This window comes from Schistocerca gregaria, chromosome 3 (genome assembly GCF_023897955.1).
Source record: "Schistocerca gregaria isolate iqSchGreg1 chromosome 3, iqSchGreg1.2, whole genome shotgun sequence".
In the NCBI taxonomy this organism is placed as follows: Eukaryota; Metazoa; Arthropoda; class Insecta; order Orthoptera; family Acrididae; genus Schistocerca; species Schistocerca gregaria.
The window spans coordinates 177,726,237-177,750,874 of record NC_064922.1 but is presented as its reverse complement, the minus strand read 5'-3'; the positions used below and the strand labels follow the sequence as shown (position 1 = coordinate 177,750,874).

At 42.7% G+C, this 24,638-nt stretch overlaps 1 protein-coding gene across 2 annotated transcripts in view; it reads left to right on the top strand.

Moving 5' to 3' along the window:
• Positions 1-24,638, top strand: part of LOC126356099 (E3 ubiquitin-protein ligase RNF144A) — a 429,688-nt gene that overhangs the window by 311,278 nt on the left and 93,772 nt on the right. The window lies entirely within an intron of this gene.

Sequence of the window (24,638 nt, the reverse complement as noted above, 5' to 3'; positions counted from 1 at the left end):
TTTATGAAGACTGAACCTTAATCTCAAACATGATAACCGCGGACTCGTGTCTCATCACCTCTTGTAATTCTCTTAAGGAAAATCTCGTTTTCATTTGGGCGATCCAAAATCTCTTAATAGAATGCCAGGCGAAGATCTTTCTGGTCTTAACACATGATCCGTGGGACGAAGTTGGCGGCACCACGATGCATTCCGAGATGCTGTGTCAGGTTTCAAGACGTGATCCAACTGAAATGTTACATTCTTCTGAAATGTCTCGGAATATCAAGCACAATTTCATTGACGTTCCTGAAGAGCTTCGTCGCCAGACGTCGAAGGCTGACTTGAACGAGGGTCATCTTTAACTTCCATGCGGCCATTTTTAAACTATGTGAACCATTTGTAACAATGAATACAGTTTAAGCATTCATCACCGTAGGTTTCTTGCATCATTTGGTAACTCTCTGTAAAGGTTTTCTTGAGTTCCGCACAAAATTTATTGCAGACGCGTTGTTCCTCCAACTCTGACATCTCGAAATTCGCAAACTGTGCAACACAATATTCTGCTCAATACAGCACTGAACAATAACTAACGGACATCTATAACAGTGGAACTTCCGACAGTTGAACATTAAACACAGGCGTGTCCATCGATCCCAAAAGCATTTCGCTCCAAGCTGGCACTGACGCGAGATTACGAATGTTCTTGAATGTTTTTAACCAGATATTCTATGTAAGAAAGGGTGATTCAAATATAAACTGGATTTTGTCAAAAAAATCATTTATTGAGAAACAGAAGGCAGTTACAATTTATTTTTCCACGTATTTTCCCGCTTTAGAAATACATTTCTCCCAGTGAGAAGGAAGAGTTTTTATCGCAGCATCGTAGACTGGAGCTGGTTGCGTCTGGATCCAAATGTGCTCGAATTGCTCCACGCCTTCGACACCTCCGAATCGTTGCGCTCATAGAGCTTCTTTAAGCGATCCAAACAAATGGAAATCACAGGACGATAGGTCCGCTCTGTAACGAGGATGACCAAGTTGAGTCCAATGCATTTCCTGTACTTTGGAGACCGTTAGATCTGCAGCTTGCGGCCTTGCACTGTCGTGGAGCGGGACGACCTGTTGAATTGGTCGGTCTCGCCTTTTGCAGCGTTACGTATCCCTCACCTTCTTCAGCAGCTCGCAGAAATACACAGCATTGTTTGTGCATTGCTCATGCAAAAAATCAATGACCAAAATGCCTTGCCGGTTGGAAAAAAGGTTGAAAGAACCGTGCCAGCTGACAGTCGAGTTTTGCCTTTCATTCGGGCTTCCAACTCTTTCCTCGCCACTCCTTACTGGCTTGTTTGGATACGGCAGTGAAGCACTGGAGCGACGTTTCGTCGCAGATGACGATCTGACTCAAAAATTGATCACTTTCTTCCTCAAACCTTGCTGTACGCCTCTGGCAGACCCCCAAACGTCTCAACTTTTCGCTCAAAAGGTGGGTGACCATCTGGAACACACTTTGCGGAACTGTTTGTCATTTGTGATGATCGCCTGATAGCTGCCATACTCATTACTCTTTATTAATATTGTCACTAGAGTAATCTAATTTTCTCATTTAAACTATTGTCATGATGCAACTCTGATGTGTGGAACACTGGTCTGATGTAAGAGAGGGCCTGATGGCCCTAATCTGATCAGGTTAAATAAATAAATAACTTATTTCGAGCTGTTCTGCACTTTCTGATGCCCTCGCCCGCCGATAGCCTCCAAGAAAGGCTCGAACGCACAAATGTTTTCGTCTATAATGCTGGTCCTAGGATGGCGATCGTGTTGCTGATTATGTCAGTCAAATACTCGCGTCCTTCACAGTGTTTCCTCACCGAACTGTGCAGTCAATCTCTGGAAAATGCCCGTATGTAACCACTGACCGAAAATCTTGCGGCCTGTGACCTGTCCTAGACGTCGTGGCAGAGGAGCTACCTCGGTCGAGACGCACATTCCGACAGTGTCAGTACAGTGATCACTATCTCGATCTGTATCCCATAGAAAGCTGAAGTAGTGGTCCGGACCTGCCCACCTTTGTGCCTAGATTACCAAAGGCTCGCCGGCCGGAGTGGCCGTGCGGTCCTAGGCGCTGCAGTCTGGAACCGAGTGACCGCTACCGTCGCAGGTTCGAATCCTGCCTCGGGCATGGATGTGTGTGATGTCCTTAGGTTAGTTAGGTTTAAGTAGTTCTAAGTTCTAGGGGACTAATGACCTCAGATGTTAAGTCGCATAGTGCTCAGAGCCATTTGAACCATAGGCTCAACAGGTTTTGATTCCTCCGAGCCCTCCGAAGTCTTCGACCATCGCACCTACAAATACGCAGTCCAGTCACATTAATCTGACCACCGATTATGTTCAATGTAAACGTGCAATAACCACTCATAGACGGCAGGCTGCACCACTAGCAATTTGGGGGGGGGGGGGGGTTATGTAAACAATGTCGAGAACACGCAGAAACAGTGCAGTCAGTCTTAATGCAGATATATAGCGATTTATCTGACGGCCAAAAGGGCACGACCATTGACTTTCGGACCTAAGGGGGAAGCATTTTCGAAATGGCTAAGTTTGTGGATTGTTCTCGTGCTGCCATGATTAAAGCATACCGTGCATGGTGCTATACAGACCTGGTGCCGAGGCAACCATGGTACACCACGGGCCAGTGATAACAGGGCCGAGCGACGGCTGCGGAGATGTGTATGGGTGAATAGACGCTCAAGCGCAACTATTGAGCAGCTTACGAACCAGATGAACGGGCTACCAACGGTGTTTACTCAACCGCCTTTCAGGGAAAGTAGCTGCATATGGGTCTCCTCAGCAGGCACTTGGTTCAAGTGCCCATCCTGATTGCTATTCATGGGCGACAAAGGCTGAAATTGGAACGCCAGTACCGCAACCAGACGTCCATTGAGTAGCGACTGGTGGCCTTTTCAGAGGAATCACGTCTTATGCCTTTCGTGTGTACAGCGTGAAACACCCCGCAACAATCATCAGAAGAGTCCAGCCTGGAAGAGTTAACTCTATGATCTGAGAAATATTTTGCTTTGTTCCATTCCCGGAGTAATCTCGTGATTCTGCAAGGCACAATGGATCAACGCAAATATGCATCCATCCCTGGGGACACGCCCATCTCTACTTGCAGTTTGTTTTTCCTCAGCAAGATGGCATCTATCAGCAAGCCAGTGTAACATGTCACACAGCTCACAGTGTACGTGCGTGGTTTGAAGAGTACCATGCTGAGTTTCCCATATTCCCCAGGCTACCGAACTCCCGGATTTAAATGCAATCGAGAATCTCTGGGACCACCTCGATCTGGCTGTTCGCGTCATGGATGCTCATCCGAGAAACTTAGCGCGTCTTGCCACGATACTACAATCAGCAAGGCTCCACATCCCTGTCGGTACCTTGCACAGCCTCTATTCCTGCACGTCTCACATGGTCCATGTTACAGTAGATGGTTATTCAGGCTTTTTACCAGTGGATGTGAGTCGACAGTGTACATTACTTCTGGTGTTGACTTGATTTGTCGCACCACACTTGTTGAGTAACTGTCGAGGACACTTACACGTTACCTCCACCATACATCTCGTACTGCCTGAAAATGCCCGTTACCCTGGTATCGGCGACCAGAGATCGTATAGTCAGAAACATTTTTGTAGATAACCAGCATGAGGTCGGCCAAGGGCATAGTTAGGTCCCAGACAACAACTCTGTTACTGGTGTCCCCCAAGTGTGGCCTGACACTTTAGACGACCTCAACACTTACCCCCCATACCTCCCTACTGAGGAAGACACTAGTGTTAATATCATTCTTCTAACCACATTGGACCAGTCACTAACGAGGATGCTTTCGCCCAACCTCTACCACACTCTTCTGGAGAATAACTGCTACTTTGTTCTTGGGATTAGGTAATGTTCCGATTGTTTTATGGCTAAAAGTCTTGTAATCTGCCACGGGACTTTGTCGTGTCCACAGTGGGCCTCAGATACTAGTAAATCACAAGTTACCATATGGCCCAACAGCTCAAACAACTCTACCTCTTATTGTATAGTGACAAACCCACATACCACTCGTGTTATCAAAATTACTCTCACTTCGTTCGGCTATTAACCACCAAGGATGCTATGGCGAACTACTTCTGGACAGTTTATGCTGTCCGTAACGTCCGTTTCCCTACTACAGAACGCACTACATAGGGAGTGTGTTGTACAAGCAAGCGTCTTGGGTAATTACCGTGGATTGTACCAGACTCTCGGGCAACTAGTGAATCCCCAGAAATGATGATCTAAGCCAAGTTACTCACATCCCATCGTCGGGACCGATGCGTCCCCTCCTCAGTCGACATAATTAGACATGGCCTCTCACAGATAAGACAGCCGGAAGATTAACCAGGCTAAGGGGTCAGGAGGGCATCCATACAACATTGGCTGCAATTTTCTTCCCTTAGATACGAACTGAGGAAATTCGGTTGATACCCATACGAGATGCGGTTCAAAATGGCTCAAATGCCTCTGAGCACTATGCAATTTAACTTCGGAGGCCATCAGTCGCCTAGAATTTAGAACTAATTAAACCTAACTAACCTAAGGACATCACACACATCCATACCCGAGGCAGGATTCGAACCTGCTACCGTAGCGGTCACGAGGTCCCAGACTGAAGCGCCTAGAACCGCACGGCCACACCGGCCGAGATGCGGTCCATTAACGCACGCAGAGAAATGCCCTCCTTTGTCACCATACCCTAAGTGACACAGTTTCTGGGCTGGGCTGGTCCCGTCATCACATTGGACGTGGAAGGTATCTTGATCCGTGACTTAGCGAAATCTGACCGCAGTTTTCGCCTATATGTGGCGCGCTCATCACACAGATTTTATTTATTAAACTGATTACACTTGAAATACCTAAGTTAACTTCTTTAGTGATTGTTTAAGATCTGCGGAAGAAACCGCGAATAACATTTGGAGGCATCTGTGGATTCAAAGGCGCGTAATATGTTGAAGACAAATCCTTAAAAATACTGCATTTCTTCCTAGACAGAAAATCATTTTAACGTACTGGAAGTGTTGTCAAATTTTGTTTTTCTACTTTGTTTACTTTCCTATAATTTTTTGGCTTTGTTATAATTCATCTCAGTTTTCTGTGACATTAATTGAGTAACACATTGTAGGGTTTTATACTTTTAACCACCGACGGCACGTTTCTCGAAATTTTGTAGTAACACATCGTACTGAAATGACGCATAATATGACACAGTACCTACGTATAATATATTTTCATAGTATTTTATAATATATATTTAGCACTTTGGTTTTGTCAGCTGTGATGCCAACAGGCGTCTCCTCTACTCTGCGTGTGTCGGAGAAAGCTGTCTTGCATCCTGTTGGTTTACGTTTCATAACATATTGTCGAAATATGGCAGTATCCGTTGCGTCTTTCACGTGTGTGAAAACTTCGCAGAGCGAAATTCCACCTTATGGTGTCGTATAGAATGAGAAAAAAAAGAAAAGAAAAAGAGAAGAGGGAGAAAAAACATAGAGGCTAAACCCTGAGCATTTGGGAGCTTCTCCGGAGCTGTCAAATATTCTTACCCACATAAGGATAATTATTTAAGACAAACAATGTCGAACATTCAGATTAGGTAACACATGCCTCAAGTGAACAGTCTTATCGTAAAATCCGAGTGGCTCGTGGAAATTAATACTGTTTGATTTCTTGTGACGCTTGGCTTTCGCACTACCTTTAAGCTGTTATCGCGGGAATTCCGTTTTCCGAGGTCCTAATAACGTTGAAACGGACCAGTAGGGAGTTTAAGTGGTGACTTAACTGTGCTTAATTTCTGACAGAGTGGTCTGATCTGGATCTGGAGTATATCTGAGTACAGTCAGATAGGCACAGTGTTCGTATCAATGGGGTAGCAGTTACGACTTATTGCTGCCCCTAACCCAAGCGAGGCTGGCTGCCTTTACCTATATAGTGTAATAAGTGTAGAAAGTTGATGAGGGTCCGACGATACTTGTCTCCTATGTTGACTGCGGCGTAATTACATGGCGTAGCCGAAGTCGCGTGCGTAGCACATCGTCCGGGCTACCTCAGTTTATGCTTGCTGTGCGACTTCTTGTACATAGAAGAGGAAGGGTCCCTACGCGTTCACTAATTTCCTTCGAGCCGTCCAGATGTAGCCTTTTGGCCGAGAGTGCATAGGGAAAATTTATTTTTTAATCAGACTTGCATGCGACATAAATGAGTTTGGTAAACCGTATGCTGCAGCGGCATAACGACCCTTTGTTGTCAGAAACAGCTAATAGAATTGTCAGATCTTCGACAAGAAGTCCTCACGGGCAGTGTAATCCGACGCAATTCCCAGACTCTAGAAGGTTGCCTTTAAATAATTGAAGAAATGGAGCGGCATACATGTGATTATTGCACCAGACCTCAGTGCGTAGGGTGTTAGTCTTGTAACAGTAGAGTCGATGGTATAATTCGTGTTAGGAACATTTTCTTTTAACTTTTATTTGAGTTCTATATTTATTTTAATTGGGAATATTATTTAACATACGTTGGATCATAATTTTTTATAATGATTACATCCCACTATTTTAATTTACTGCCAGATTGTTCAATTATACATATATAGTGCGTAGTCTCAATGGTGTATGCTCAATAATTAAAATTAAAAATTACTACTGAAGATTTGTTAATTTATTTATTAATATTTCAAGTAGATAATAAATATAGAAACCAGTAAAAATTTTAAAAAACTACTCCTAGCGCCTTTACAGTTACAATGCTCATAGGCTACGCACACAGCTACCAGCCGTCGATCTGTTGACAATTCTGTACTTCAAGGCCCCCCAAAATCATATTCAGAGACGTTCCTTTTTTAGATTGTTTGAGAAATGCGTCGTAATCTTTTAGGAAATTGATTTCCAGGATTGACGTAACATGAACAAAATCGAAAGGAGCCAGTCAGTAAGATCTCGTTGTTAGTAGTGTATGTGGTAAAGGCGACTGCGACCTTTGGGACAGTGAATTGGCAGATAAGCTCGATAAATATTTTATAATAATGGCTTGTCAGGGAATGAGAGGGGAATATCATTTTTAAAATGTAACCGAAAGTTTAACGATTTGTATTTTTGAAGAGGATTGTTTTAGAGAAATTTCATGCGACAATACTACTAAATAGCCATTGTGTGGGAAAACGTGGATGTGTGCATGGAATTGGCAGGACGCACATCGGCAACTACGAACATGAAGTACAGGGCAGTACCAATATTCGTGATGTTTCTGCACACTGGAGAAGGATACGTTAGGCTGTGATCGTGTATTAAGATGCAAAATTCACCGTGCAAGCCAGAACCTGCGATCTTATACAGGGTGAATATGAATGAAACCGTCAGGATTTAATAAATATTTTAACTTCTTGAGTTCGGACGTACTAAGCTACACTGTTGTTATTTCTCACTTTTAGTTTCATTGAAACAGAGCTGTAATACACTGAAACTCCAAAATAAGTATGTATATAATAGCTGCATGGTGTACCACCACTCCCCCTCCCCTTATACTGCGAAGTATTCACATTGTTTTTCCGCGCCCACTGTGGTAACTTAGAACAAGTACTCTTTTGTAATAGATAAACTGCGAGGATGTTAGATTCTTTAAGGGTCACCACTCCATTAACAATTAAAAATTTTAAAGTTCCAAATGTCACGTATAATTTTTCAAGGTGATATGACAGACTTAATAAAAAGACGGTTGGATAATGTCATGAGGGATCATTTGCGGAGGACAACTTAAAAGAGAAACAGCGATAAACAATCGAACGATTAAAGATCCAACGGATACAGTTTTTGCTCCAAATTACCACTCATGAACGCAGTACGTGGACAATAAAACCGCTGTACTTGAAAATATTGATTAGGGTAGGGTCCACAGCCTTTGTGTGGTTTTTGAATATTGTCATTCCGCTCATGGCTACAGCCACAAGAGGCGTAGCTACATTATCGGTAACTAAACTACTTGTTGCGAATTATATTAACGACAATTTTAGATTGCCGTATCTGAACATGCAGAAATATGACATGTGTAGCAACTTTTTATGTGTGTTGAAACACTGGTAATATTAAATATGGGTGCCTTTCTGTTCGATGGCCGTATGTTTAAAGAACTGACCACTTGAAATGTTTTGCCTAGGTGATATGTTTTTAAGTTAGTAGAAACACCGTACCAACTCCAGTAGGTTCGTGTTACGGAAAACATCAATCCTTGGTTGGTGGCAATACTGGTGTCTTTTTTGAGCCACCAACGGCTTGCAGTTAATCTTGCAGTATCAGCTTCGGATACGTTGCAGCAGCTTGTGGTTGAAAGGCCGCCATTCAGGGCCACTGGCGTTCGCGTTGTGGCCAAGCATTTCTAGGTGCTTCAGTCTGGAATCGCTACGGTCGCAAGTTCGAATCCTGCCTCGGGCATGGATGTGTGTGATGTCCTTAAGTTAGTTAGGTTTAAGTAGTTTTAAGTTTTAGGGGACTGATCACCTCAGCTGTTAAGTCCCATAGTGCTCAGAACCACTTGAATTTGTTCGCGTTGCCAGCTGTTGCAACTAGCGGTGACGCATCTTTGCTTTAGATTTGCTCCTTCCGCGCTGTCACAAGGGCAGCGTCTCGCGTGAACCATCTGGGTTGAACCGCTTTTCACCGGTTGAGATACACGAGACGGAGTTCCCTTCACAAACAGCTCTCACCCCACTGCACTAGCAGGGAATTCATATCAGTGCTTCCTTCTGACTTCGCGGCCAAACGTCAGTTTTGTGATAAACGTTAAGTAAAACACCGTGTAAGCGAACGCTTGTCGTTAAGTACATTAAAGTTGTTATAAGGAAAGACAGCGTTTATCTTTTCATTGGAGCTTTGTTCGTTAATTAATGAGCTATGTACGAAGTACTGCCAGGTGAGATGCTCTCGACGAAAGCCATTAAAAATCCTCTGGGATCGAAAATTTTTAGATTTCTAATACGATATGTAATCTGCTGACCTTATTAACTGCCGAAATCGAGCATTATAATCTGTTTCCATTAAAACCTCTGTAAACGAAATGTGTCTTATCGGTAAAGACAGTCAGCGCCTATTATCGTCGAATATGTTGTCATAATGACTGAAGCACGTTCATTACCTTAAGGGTAGACGTCTGAGTAGTTTGTTGATACGCGAACATACTTTCGCTTACTAGCCCAGTTCAAATTCTCCGAACTTTGTATTTCTGTCTTTGACTCTTCTGTTTGTAGACCACTTAAATGAATGAGTCAAGCCTGCATTAAGCTTCCAGAAAAGACGTCATCACTGCCATACAGTTCGTAGTCGGGTGTACTGATTTATTACTCGCAGTTTTCAAGGAGGCTGTTGATGAGAAAGAGACGATATGGAAATCGCTCGTGAAGCCAGTCAGATATAATTGGAAGGTTTGTGTTCTTGTAAGGGGTCTCCAGTTCGAATCGTGGTTTCCCACAGGGTCGTCGAATGGCTGTGTATATGCCGTAGCAGATCAGAAACACTGCAGCTAGACAGTATCACGTTTTTGACGGACAAAGAAAGTATCATGTCATCTGCAGGAATGCTGATAAAAAAATATTTCTTAGAAACGTAGCGAATCGGGTTTTGCGAGTGAGGCATGATAAGTAGATGCATCCACTTGTGATAAGCCATTACGACAGACGTGAGACGGTCACGCTCTGCTATCTCGATTGCCATACACCTGCATCGTGACCGGGTAAGTATTGAAGAATTTCTGTCTGCGTTCTTTGAAGGTTCTTATAAAACATTAATATCTTCTGTTATTACCCCGGCTTCTATTGCTTTTCTCCAGTCTCTCCTATTTTCTTTGTCCTCCTGACATTCACATACTGGCTGCCACCCTCCAGTACACACGCTTCGCCCCTTCCTCGTTTTTTAGTCACATTGAAATTCAGAATTCATCCATCTTCGTTTTCGCAGCAATTCGCAGATCTTAGTTTTAGTAGCGACCTGTGAAAGCTTCGTCGAGTCTGCGTTGTCTTGATAGAGACTTTTGGCTTCGTTAGCGTTTGTTCGTAGCAAACACAAATTACATCCCGCTCGTCGTTACTTGCTGTTCGTTTTAGTACATTGCCGTTATTTAAGTAGGAACACATCGACGTGAAAAGTCTAATTTTTCACTTTGTGGACTTCGCATCAGAAGTAGGATATGAAATGGAAACACATCTCAGTAAGACAAGGTGGTGTCACTTGTTTCGAGATGAAAAAAAAGATGTCTGTAGTAGATCATGTACACACGTCAAATGGATTTATTGTCAAATGCCACGCGAGGACTGGTATCTGGCGTAAAAATGTTATAGATACCCGAGAACAAGGAGGAAACAAATTAGGACTCGAGAGAGACTTGCAGAATGCTGCGATTCCTCACCCATGTCATAAAGAGTAAAAATATTAGACACTTAAACAACTACCAATGTTTTTCGTATTGCTAGTAAGACATCCCGTATTTCTTGCCTATTATAGACGTGCGACGCTAGTCTACTCTCGCCCTTTTTATCGAAAGTTTTTCATCAACTTGTCGACTATTGGTCTCTAGAGCATGCCATCGCCGCCTCCACAGATCTCGTTCACTGCCTTCCATCGTCATACACGTAATTTTGTAATCTGGAAAAGTTCCATACGTTGTTAACGCGTCGCACTACCTGCTCACGTTGTTTCGGTCACATAATTTGATTTACTGTCGGGAAGAGGCACGGTTAGACAGTTTTTGTTTTATTACAGGTGCTGCGTCTGATCATGCCCCGAACGAACATTGCGAGACAGATGCCGATTGGAGCGGCGCCAAAAAACGTACGACGTAAAGCGATGAGCCTACAGTGCAGTGTTTCTGTGGCCACCGTCGTCATTGCTAGCCACTGTTCTCATTTCCAACTCAGAAGTGTGTACAAGGGCCACATTATTGCCACAAAACGGACGAAAGCGAGCTACTAGAAGGGAGAAGAGCTAAGATAAAAAAAGAGAAATCTATGTTTGTGGCTGTGTTCCTTTTTAAGTAAGCGAACTGCTTCCCAAACGTCAACTGAAGCTGGATACACACTCCTTCCAGAATACTGAAACACGATTGTAAATTGATCATAAAAGAAATAGGTGGAAACAATGGCTACTGTGAGAAACTGTATTCCGATCTACAACTAAATTGACGGTCACCCTTCGAGTTTTGGCTACTGGTGATTCATAGACAAGTTTGCTACACCTAGCCTTGAAGTGCACTTTTCATCGATATGCCTCTTGATACAGTACCAGACTTCGCAAGGCTTTGTTGTAAGGACTCAAGGAATTCAAAAGTTAATTTGAAATAACAATCAAAAGTTTTCTGTTTATGTTTTGTTTGGACCACCAGCACAATGACAGAATTAGGAATTTCATAAATGCAGTACATCTGCTACCAGTGTCATAGCTCATAGCTTCTCAGGGGTGCATTTTAGAGCCCAAGTTTACATTTTTTTTTTATTTTTGTTTTTGTTCATTCTACCAACTCGAAGAGTTATATACCCTACATTCTTAGCAACAACAGCACCGGTACATGTATTTCACTGTCGGAAGGTGTCAGAACGGTTTTCCCTTACAACTTTCGACTCGTTCGTTTCCGGTACAAGGTATGTTCCCCAAATTAATTCATGTATCCTTCTCCACCATCCTAGACAGTTTGTAACATCATCACGGAATCACCCTGTATATGCATACGAGGTCCTGGCGCCTGTAAAGTTGACGCTCTGTAGTGTCGTTGGATGACGTTTCCAGACAAGGGATCCCATTCAAAATGTTATGTATTCACTCCGCTCTACAAGTCTTAGAATTTTATAACGGGAGTTTCCGAACACTTTATATCACTAAACGTGAGAGGGGGGGGCCTCTAAAGTTACAACGTTTTCCATTCCCCTCCCCCTCTTCATCAGGCCAGCAGCCTTGTCTGGAGCACAAAAAGAAGCTAAACAAATTGCAGGTTAGACCAGCAAACAAGTGTGCACCTCAAGGCCGTCTGGCGTATTTATCAGCGGCGCCTCCGGACACGCGGACTAATTTTACGTCAGGGCTCGATACGTCTGCTTCCTGGAGACGTGGCGGCGGCCCGTTTCGCTTCCAGCAGTTGCCCCCGGCCCCCTCCAAGCCGTATGGGTTATTGATTCAGCGCTTGGCTCCCATCCGAACCACGCCCACCGCACCTTCGTCTTGAAGTAATACCGTGGATCTGCCGCCTCTCATACCTGCGACATCCGCCGCTGCAATATCGGAGCTAGGCTTACCTAGCACGCAAGCATCTGCGAACAGCTTGCTCCAAGAAGCAACATTGAGGTGGATTCGCCCTAGACGAGAAACCGAGCGGAGTGCTGTAGCGGTAATACACTGGACCCATATTCGGGAGTCCTTGTATCCACGTCTAGCTTTTCGTGATGTCCCCAAAAAACTTAAGGCGAATGCCGTGATGCTTCTTTCGAAAGTGCAGGAGCAATTTCAATTTCAATCGTTCTTCTATCTCATCTCGTGTGCCGTCGCTAATAAACTGGCTAATAAACTGGCCCACTGAAACCTAATCTTGCTTCACACGACAACGTCACGTCTCGTCGCAGTGCCCTGTTATTTATTTATCGTATGATGACAGCAAAAAATAGATCTGTTAGCCAACTACGTAGAACAAACATAGGGTAAGGTGGGGTAAATCCGACCTAGTAGTTTCTTGTGGCTATAAAACACTTATTCTAGGTCGGATCTTAATGTTAAATACGTTAAATTATAGGTAATAAAAAAGAGCAACCGTTTGCAAAATATTTTTGAGATATCCTTTTTTTAAGAAGCGTCCAAGGTTGACATTTGCTATAATGGTGGTCTAAATCTGCCCCCCTATTTGCTTGGCTGATTTTGCACAGAAATAGTTCTAAATGAACGGTTTTTTTGGGAAATAATTATATAAACAATTATGTTTTTTACATAAATGATCAAAATGCATTCAAAAAATAAAAATGTTTAGAGTACTAAATGTACTGAAAGCTATATGAATGTAAATTTTAATTGGAAAAAAAAGATTTCATTGCACGGCGGTGCAACAGCAATGTCGATCTCGGAATGTTAAAACCACGAGCAACAGCTCGTAAAGATATTCGCATTTGCATTGCAGTAACTGCTCGGCGAATATCGTTTTGATTGCGTTTTGTCGTTTTTCGTTTGTAATTTCGTACCATTTTCCTAAAAATAAACAAAATTTCACTTTGTATCCATAAATAAATAATTCCATACAAATAAACGATAAAAAATATGCGGTCGGATTTACCCCACCATTTAGCGGTCTGATTTACCCCACTATGCCATTTTTCATTTAACACACCTAGAAACAATTTACACGAAATTTGCAACAAAAACGATACATACACTGAATAGGTCACTAAATGCACTACAAAATCACTTACCGTTTGTTTTGAGATCGTTTTATTTAATAAGGTAAACCTAGTGATGCAATTTGCACAAAAATGAAATTGAAACAATCGAAAACACAGTTGTCGTCTTTTGAGTGTCTAAATGCTAAATGCGGAAAAGCTGTCAAGGTGACAGTTCCGTTATTTCGAATGTTTTAAATGGTAACACTAATGCGAAATCGCTCCGTTTTGCCGTTTCTCACAAATAGAGGGCAGTCGGGTTTACCCACCCGGTCGGATTTACCCCATCTTACTCTATACACTGAGGTGACAAAAGTCGTGGAATAGGGATATGCACATACACAGATGGCGATAGTATCGCGTACACGAGGTATAAAAGGGCAGTACATTCGCGGAGCTATCATTTATAGTCAGGTAATTCAGGTGGAAAGATGTCCAACGTGATTATGGCCGCACCACAGGAATTCACAGATTCTGAACGCGGAAAGGCAGTTGGAGCTATCTCCACGGGGAGTATACCAATTTCGGGCATTACCTGTCGCCGCGCACAACGCAGTGGCTGACGGCTTAAATCTAACGACCGCGAGAGCGTAGAGTCGTCAGTGCTCAGATACAAACAACGCTGAATGAAGTAACCGCATAAATCAAAGTGGGACGCGCGACGGATGTATCCGCTGGGACAGTGGGGCGAAATATAGTGTCACTGGGCTATGATAGCAGACGACCGACGCGAGTGCCTTTTCTAACTGCACGACATCACCTTTAGCGCCAGTCCTGTGTTCGTGACCAAATCAGTTGGACCCTAGACGACTGGAAAACTGTAATCCCGTCAGATGAGTCACGATTTCATTTGGTTAAAGTAGTGTTCGAGTGTGCTGCAGACGTCACGAAGCTACCCAAGTTACCAAGAAGGTTCCATAACAATGTGGGCTGGGCTTACATGGAATGGACTGACTCCTGTGACCCAACTGAACCAACCATGCCGGCCGGGGTGGCGAGCGGTTCTAGGCGCTGCAGTCTGGAACCGCGTGACCGCTACGGTCGCAGGTTCGAAATCTGCCTCGGGCATGGATGGGTGTGATGTCCTTAGGTTATTTAGGATTAAGCAGTTCTAAGTTCTAGGGGACTGATGACAACAGCAATTAAGTCCCATAGTGCTCAGAGTCATTTGAACATTTTTTTTTAACCGACCATTTACTGTTTTCGGCTACTCGAAGACTATTTTCATCCATTCATGGACTTCATGCTCCCAAATAACGATGGAATTTTTATGGATGACAATGCGCCATGTCACCGTGTTACAGTTGTTCGCAGTTGGTTTGAATAATACTCTGGACAATTCGAACGAACGATTTGACTACCGAGATCACCCGACGTGAACCCCATCGATCATTTATAGACATAATCGAGAGGTCACTTCGTTCGCAAAATCCTGCACCGCCAACACTTTCGCAATTATTGGCGACTATAGAGGCAGCATAGCTCAGTATTTGCGCTGGGGACTTCCAACGACTTGTTGAGTCAATGCCACCTCGAGTAGCTGCACTACGCTGGGCAAAAGGAGGTCTGACATGATGTTGGGAGGTATCCCATGGCTTTTTTGACTTCAATGCACGTTTCTACAGAGATAAACACTATTTCTGATTCATAACGGGTTCATACGCCAAACTCCATGTTTGAAATCCAGTGAGAAGCTTGTGCAGACAAGTTGTGAAGGTCTTCCGTTGTCTCTTTCAACACTCTGAGAGAACATGCAGATGTTATGTAATCTACAGTTTGCTGCTCTTCAGCAGAGTGACAGTGCGGAGAGGATTTCCATGCCCATCGGTGCAGCAGTGCTCCACATCGCCCCCAATAAGTTCTGATCCGATTCAGTATGCACCCATGTCTTCGGAGGAGATGAAAACCTGCTCGTCGCCCTTAAGAAGTTTTAAGCATTCGGCGTTGCATCTAGGATGGTTGATCCTGACATTTATTGTTCTAGGCATATTGTGTGTTGAAGTAGCTGCTTCGCAGACTGATTGCTGGGTACCAGGATGGTTTTCTAGACCTCAATGCTGGGTTTCTGGTAATGAAAATTCTGATTGTGGTTTGTTTTTTATTCCATACGTACAGCAATGACCCTTTTATGGATGATGGTGAAATGTTACTATGCACTGGTCAACGGGGCTCGCTTCGAAGCGGGACTCATCACTGAAGAGAATTCTTCTCCAGTCAACGAGATTCCAGGCCTAAGACCTGTCTGGACACGCGCCGGAGATCGGTGGGATACCAATCTGGTCGTCATACGCTGTACGGCCCAGAAACCAGGAGTGATGGTGTGGGATGCCATTTCATTTCATAGCAAGACCCCTTTCCTATCATCTGCGGAATCCTTACAGCACAGCGGTACGTCGACGCTATTCTGCGCCCCCGTTTTTTTCCCCTTCATGGCAAGCCATCCTGCGCTTGCATTTCAGCCCGCCCGAACACGGTGAGTTTTTACTGCTTGTCTTCGTGCGTACCAAACCCTACCTTGGCCATCTAGGCCGCTGGATCTTTCCCCAATTGAGAACGTTTGTAGCATGATGGGCCGGGTCCGTCCTACCAGTTAGGGATTTTGACGATCTAACGCGCTGAATGGACAGAATTTGGCACGATATCCCTCTGGAGGAAATCCGCCATTTCTTTATCAGTCAATGCCAAACCGAATAACTGCTTACGTAAGGGACAGATGTGGAGCAACGCGTTATTGACGTACTCCATTTTCTTGAATAAATCATCCATTTTTCTGAAACTGTAACCATTTGTTTGTCTTTACATGTACATCACATCTACCGATTTCCGTCCCATTCGGATAATTGCTTCGTGATGAGTCTTTTTTTCTTTCCTTTTCTTTCTTAGAGGGTATATTGGGGATAATAGTCGTTCTGTTTCGTTTCTGTTGCCCATTCACCGTCCGCTAGAACCTTTAGTGTATATAGATATTTTCTGACCCTCTGTCGTGTTCCACTCTCTTAAACCTGGTACACTTTGCCTCTACCTGCAAAGTAAATAACTTGACGGTCCTTAGATATTTTCCATCTGATCCTAGTTTCTGCGGACGGCCACACTTTTTAACGCCACATCGTCATGTAAAATAAAATGTGAGAAATGGCATATGTGAAACGTTTCTCCGAGTAGTATAAATTATGTTTTATCTCTTCTAATTTGTTGGTGTTCTCCTGAGGAGAGTTATTAACGGTTACAAGAAACCTCGTTCATGTTTAAAAGTGCATCAGACGTACTGTCTCTAATGCAACAAACAAACTCGAACTGGGTTTAGTTCACGTGTATAATTATCTTTTAAGCAGTCATTCTACAAACTCGTTTGGGTAATGTTTGAATCACTCTAAATTTGTTGGTAGATTTTGCATGTTGGTCGTTAGAATTATTGCCAAATACGGTGCATCCCTGTTAAACTATTGGACCACAAGTTATAGTCTTCAGACCTCAAATTGGCTACTTTGATAATTGACTTGCCCAAGGTACTTCTGCAGCACACTAACATAGATATATCGGTCCAGGCGAATGCTGTGGTTCATCTATAAGCAGGTGATTCCTTCCGTGTCTTGCTCCTAGATGTGTCACTGATCTGTCTGTAGGAGTGGTATACTTTCGTTTGCTTGTCGTATTGCAAAGCGCGCCAAAAGTCGCTCCCAGCTATCTCGTTCTCCCCTTGGTAGAAGCGGAACTAAATATAACATACGTCACCAGTTAACCGCTCTGACTTCTCATTTCCGTAGCTTTCGGAGTGTGCCTTCTGTTGTCAGTTCTGATCACGTTCCTTAATGCTACAGAGCTCAGTCCTTTCGTTTCACGGAATTAGTGTAGGGTAAAATGACCTTTTGAGGATTCTTTCGGTTTTTCCCCCTTAGTCTGCTTTCCAGTTAGATTTTCGCAGCGGAGTTTGTGAGTGAATCCATACTGTCGTTCTTTTTAAGAAAGTCATTCTGATGATCGTATGAGTAGAAGAGCATTCAGCAAGGGTTAACGATTATCCACATCGACAAAGGTTTATGTGATTATAATGTAGTTATATTATTTAAGACACATACAAAAATTTGCAACTTAAGACATTCAGTTGAAAGACATAATCAGCCTGAAGTATCTAAGTAGTAATTCACGTGTAATCAGCTTTGCAAAATATTACAAAAACTGTACTAAACCCACAAGTTGCTTGGAACACTACACTGATTTATTAGGAACGACCTTATTTAGGCAGGTCCTTACCGTCCTCCTCCTACCTTCGAATTGACTTGCCTGCAGTTTATCGTGGCCTCCGAACCACTATGCAGCGTGATATTTTACAAATAAACATGTCATTGGCGGAAGTGATAGAAGCGAGAAGGGACAGAAAAAGTCATAGGGTAGCAGCATTTGTACCTTCCTCGTGAACGTCCAGTGTTGAGGCCGCCTTGCAGGGTGCTGATAGTCTCATCACTCTCACATTTATACGATAACATACTCCGTAAAATAATCACACCGCGCAAAGAAGAAAGCATGGAAGCGACTAGTCTGGCGGCTGATTGATAATCGACAACAGAGGTAGCAGTGCGATTGACTAAGGCTGTAGCCAAACTCGGGCTTAGATTCGTTATTGCCGTAGTAGGTGTCAGCCACTTAGTTATTCTTATTCAGGCATAGCAAGTAACATTGGTGTGTGATAAAAAGCCTCTGTTTTTATGCTGCGATCAAGGATTCTGCTTGGTAGTAACAGAGACCAAGAGTGCAGAAACAGCTGAGTCTAATTTGACATTTCTTCCTTAACAACTGCTTTTAAACATAACTGAAAGAAAAGGTGGACACAAAAACACATTACATTTAGAAAATACTGCCACTAAAAATTACTATTGATTTAACGACAAGTTTTTAACGCTACCTCGGGCCTATTCAGTCGAAAAAATTATTTTTTTTAAACGGACAATCCAGAGGCCAACAAAAATCTTTTATCACAAGCGATTAAATGTTGACTAATAAATGAGAGTAGAGAAATAATCATGTAGATGTTATGCTTATGATACTTGATACTGCAGTAGAGCCTTGTGACGACCATAAATGTTTTATGGTAACAGAATAAAAGCAATATTTCAGTTCCAGCGTGCCGATCAGCTGTTGTGCCGACCAGTTGTTGTCAACAAATTTACGAATAGAATAAACTGTTACGTTGTGTAGCACATGTTTCTCATGAAACTTCATTAAACTGCGTGTTCGGATTGTTCACTCGGAAGAGCGCTAGAAGCGAAAATACCTCAATCCTAAGATTACATGGCAGCAATTCCTCCTCTCCTCTCCTTTGTGTTCACTACTAAGTTCCTTCGTTTCCTCATATGAGCCTGCTCGTACATCATGTCTGATCTGTCTGTGATACCGTCTATGCCATCCTCTTCTCTCTTGTCTTGTACCATTGGGTGCATTACATTGACTAAAGAACTGTTACGTCAGAAGAGATTGGCAATTAATTAATGGCGTAGTTCCGTGTCTGTTACACCGAGTTATTGTTTTCTTTTTATGAACAATGTTTCGACGTTGGACCCATCCGTCTTCTTCGGGTGTGCAAATTAGGAGTGTTGATAATTTTAATAATATCATTGCCGGCTCACAATATAAAGAAAATTGATGTACCGACGGGAAAAAAATCGACGTACCGGCCTATAAAAATATCGGCTGCACAATTTTATATATAATACCGATTTTAGAGCTGTATATTTAAGTATTGGTTTATTATTAGATGTGCTGTTCTGTACATCAACAAGCCAGCAGCTTACCTATCCCCCTCAGAGCAAGAATTGAAAGGAAAATGATGCACATTCACACTTGGCGATAACTACTTTACTCTCAACAGCAGCCGCATGTAGGTGTCATTATAAAAAGTGTCCGATGGGTCCGTCGTTCGGTTTCGTCACATATCGGATTTGTCCGGAAATCTTTATGTCGAATTTCGTGTATTTTCATTTTTGCCAACGCCAGCGGGTCGCAGCGGTAGTGTCAAAATTGCTGGGCGAAGCTAAAAGTTGCAGTTTTTGTTGGTAGTGCTGTTGGCCGATTACGTCAGCATTTCCCCTCATACGTCTCCGTCCACCGCAAAGACCACCCTTGTCATTTAGGTTTTTCTTCGTCATTTTCAGCAATTCTTTTTGAAGAAGGCCAATTTGAAGGAATAGCACACTAGCTGCGTTAAAAATTGTTTTTTTAGGCAACCGGTGTGCTATTTCTTCACACCGGAAAACTTGTTATTCCATTCACACAGCCACCGCCCAGTGCAATCGGACTTCTTCTTTTGTGCCACCTATACTTACTTTACACAGTCAAAGAGAAAGACTGGATGTGACGAAAGCTCAAGAGGTTGTAAGACTCCTTCACACAGTTAAAGTAAAATGATGTTCTAATACGATTCTAAAAGAAAAACTTCAAATATTTATCGATAATTGTGAAAAAAATAGAATATAAAAATATCGGCACTCGATATTGCCATTTTGATATCGATATACCGAGGGAAAAAGTATCATCGATGTATATTGATATGTTTTGTCAAAATATCGATATATCGATTTTTTATCAACAGCCCTAATTGCAACAGTGTGATGACTACAGGCAGCACACAGGCGCACATCCGAGTAACAGAAAGCTCACGGCACTTGTAGAAGGCGGCTGGCTCGCTCGTCGAAACATTGTTCATAAAATGGAAACAATAACTCGGCATAACAGCCGGAAGCACACCATTAATCAATCACGTCGAGAAAACTTGAGAGATTGAGCTCTTATTTTCCATACTGTTGGCAGTATAGGCCCTCTTTCACCAATTCGTATAAGAATTTCTTCGTTGTGAGCTTTCCTGTCCGTGAGATCTTTTTCATCATCCTCAAGCATCACATTCAACTGCCTACAGGCGTTTCTTGTCCATGTTTGCGAGCCATACGAGACTACACCCCATACTCAGCTCGTAATAAAACACATTTAGGTTCCTTGATGTAAGCAACACCTTTTCTTGTGTGGTATCTACGCGTAAATAATATAAATTGTTTTGTAGAAGCGAGTGCCTTTTGATTGCAGTCCGATTGGCGCCTGAAGAGCAACTGCACAAATATTAATATCGGATAAATAATGTGGTTTCGTCTTCTGCCAGCCTTCCCAGAATGGTTAGACACGCTCGTGTCCAAACCTTCCACTGAAGGCAAACAAGCCTAATAGCACTGATGTTCGCTGGGATTCCCAGGCCATCACTTGGAGGTCACTGTATGATAAGCACGCCTGTCCTCGCCGTGAGCCTCGCGGCTCTTGTGTTTGCTGCCGAGCCTAATCACTTCTGTCCTGCTGTGCGAGGCAGCGAGGAGTCCTAACGTAGCTTTTACTTTCATGTCGCGTAAGGAGAGAGACCAATCGTCACATATTGTCATCTGTTGGCACGGAAGTCTCCGAATTAGAGACGTCGCCCACCATTTACATGAAAGCGATTTTTTAAGTAATATACGTAAAATAGTGAAGACGTTATTATCTAGTTATATAGACGTGTTCCGCAGAACTGCGGGATGTTCTGTGCTCGTAGAGATAGTTTAATTCCTAACGTGACTTGATATAAAAGGTGTAGCTAAATTCCCTAAATACGGGGTTTGAGAACAGGTTCCTTACACAATAACAAGACAAAAATGTCCAGTAAACGTGGTTCTAAAACCCATACTTTTAGAGCTATGAGCACTTGTCCACCTTTGATATTCTGAAAAACATCTCTTCTACTACAGGCTCTTTGCTTTCCATATTTTGTGAGGAGGTAGTACGGTCCAAAACAAGATAAAAAGTCCAGTGAATGTGGACTCCAAAATGCATACTTTAAGAGCTATGAGTACCAGTCCATCTTCGGTAGTGTGAAGCACATCTCTTCTACAGCAAGTTGTTCAAAAGAAGAGACGCGTTTCACAGTACCGAAAATGGTCTGGTACTCATAGCTCTTAAAGCATGCATTTTGGACCCACATTTGTGTGTGTGTGTGTGTGTGTTTAAAGAATATGTCTTCAAAGGTATAAATCCTTTAACATTTAAGAACTTCAAACGTTACGTTGGGGGAAGAGAGCCGAATTTTGAATACGAGTAAATAATCAACAAACAAGCTACATCATAACTGAAGTTTTGTTTCTCTCTAAGCATAGAACGCTACAAGAATGTCTTGTAGAGGGCACAAAGATTTCCACTCCAACTATTTCCCAACCTACACATTATTGGTGTTAATGAGATGTACCTTTACACTATGTACTGTCATGAGTACTCCTTCATGGGCCATAAAATGAATCTTAATGCTATGAGATGAAGCGGTGAAGCCTGTCGTAAATCAGGTATTTTAAGAAAATTTTGTCGCTGTTTTGATAACGCGATGATTAAATTCCCGCAAGTACTGCACGGAAAATGGTATGGAATTGATAAAGTTTGCACAGCTGTTTGAAATCGTAGGTTAAAGCAGCTTCGCATTAATGATTTTAAAAATGAAACTGATAAATATATATGTAGGCATTGCTCCGGAGTAGACAGTTGTAAACTGATAAAGAGTGTGATATTAGATATGCGAACATATTTTTTGTTGTTTCTCGTGTCTCCGTTGACATGGACTGTAAACAAGCAAGCATACATTTTTTTTCTCCAATTAGAAGGTGCGATGAAATAAAGACGGAACAATTCAACAACATATTCTTGGAGTGATAAAGATGGTGTCTTCTGTGCTGACGGTAGTGGTGTTCACTTTGTGTAGCTTTTGCAGCTGTGAGTCGAAAGGAAGCGACATTCTGAGGGATTCTTGACCAGCTCTGTGTTTCATAGAAATCTGGTGGGTGGGGTGAGGCCGTGGAACTTCTCATGTATCCGTTGCGTTTTCTCTGTGACACGTAGCGGTATGTGAATTTTGTTGCCCTAATCATAGTAAACACAGCGCTCCTCGATTGCATTCATATTCACATGAGATATGTCACTCGCGATGTAGCACAAGCAAGTGAAACATGTGCTTGGAATGAAGGGCAGCACTAGGAGACGTATTGTTTCAGGAGGTAACAGATGGAATTCGTCGGGCACTTTTAACATAAATTTAGAAACAAGACTTAACTGTAACTATTTGCAGTATATGCTCCTAAGCAGAAAGCATACAAAATAACGGAGACGAAGACTCTTGGCGCTCAGCTCCTCTAGTAACTCTAAAATTCACTATTGTCCTGCCAACTATACAGGGCGTTTATAAATGAATATCGGGGTTTTAACGCTTTATAATATTTATTGCATTAAACTTACAGTTACAAATGATATGTCATATGAAGGAACAAATCAAACAGTTGTGTTTGACACCAGTGCGCATGCGCAGCGCGCAATGTTTCCGCCGCAATCCGCTAGATTGGTTGAACTCCGCTGTACCTAAGCGGGCTGCAAGGGGCCCAATGACAGGGCTCGCTTTGCATGGCCTCCACGTTCACCTGACCTAACGCCGTGTAAGGCCGTGCGATTTTTTCCATTGAGGCTTCATCAGAAATCGTATGTACGTGCCTCCGCTACCAGCAGACCTCTCTGAATTAAGAAACCGGATTGAAGCAGCTGTTGCTACAATCACTGAAGACACATTTATCAACGTTTGGGAAGAACTCACATTGAACATTTATAAGGTTCTTGGGAAAACTGTTTGAGTTGCTTTTTCATTTGATATATCATTTATAACTGTACGTTTAACATAATAAATATTATAAAGCGTTAAAACCACGATATTCATTTATAAACACCCTGTATCATGCGCGTGGTTAACAACCCATTCATTGACTGGTGTCTATTCAGAGATGCTACTATTTAAAATGCTTTTGTGCTTCAGCTTCTGTCAAATATTTATTTGGCAATAATTCCAAATTAGCCAGAGAACTGATTTATCTGATTTCGCTGTCGCAATGTGAGGAAGAATTACTCTGTCATGCAAATACTGACGATAATGCTTTGTTGTGTATTATAGACTGGTATTTAAAGATCACAAAGATCATTACTGTCGGTAATACAAATTGTCACGTTCACAAGGTCTCACTCGATGGCAATACACTACAAGCCACTTAAAATCCCAGTGATGAAATCTAGCGAAGTTTCTGTGCAGAAAACTTTCCATTGGAGTCGCCAGACACCCGTAACCACTTAGTATAAAGGTCATATAGAGGAGCGAAGGTCAAAAGCGCCTCGTCACATCAGCAAATATGAAGATGATCCTTATCTGCAGGGCCATACGTTAGGGTGTGCAGTCACAACAGTACGTACTGGGAATATCACTTCACACCATAAATACTGTAGCTTCATTTACATGCATCCAGTGTTGCGGTTTCGAGAAAATACCGAAGTGTGCCATAACGTTAATGCAGTCAACATGGTGATTGTAAAATTATAGTAGTCAATTTATGTAGACTGTATCTGCATAAAAAATCTACAGAATCGACCAGGATAGCGTTATTGTGAACTGTCACACGTAAGGAAGTGAGTTAGAGGGTAGCCCCAGCGGGAGGTGGAATCGTGAACATTGGCAGGTAGCACATAAATCTGCCTCATTTGGGTTGAAAACGGTCTGCAAGACTTGCCGTCAACTGAGGAATGAGTGTTACTGGTGAACACAGAAGCAACGTAACTTTTTTGTGTCTTTACTTCAGAAAACAGTAGCTTCGCTAACAATGTAGAGGTTTGGATTGTCTGATTAAAGTTCTGACCTACGATTGATGGTAACACGAGATTTAACTGGAAAGGCAACCGATGTATTTTCTGCCATTTGGTAATAGAATGTGCTGGTACTTTGTAACCAGATACTGTCTGTGTCCGCAATCCAGCATGGTCTACGGCACCGGCTGCAGTGTTACTCAGTATGTAACCTGTTTTGAACGTGAGATGGCAACGGCTTCTTCACCACTAGACGTATGCTCATGGACTGTAAGATCTATACCTACAGTTGAAGAAAGAACAATATAAAATACGACAGGGTTCGTTCGGAAGAAAAAAAGAGAAAGATCACGATTTAATGTCCCATTGATGATAAAAGTCATGAGAGATGGAGCGCAAGGATGGTAAAGAAAATCGGACGTGCCCTTTCAAAGGAACCATCACGATATTTGCCTCAAGTGAATTAAGGCCCTCACGGCAAATCTTAATCTGCAGGACTGGACGTTTATTCGAACCGTCGTCGTCC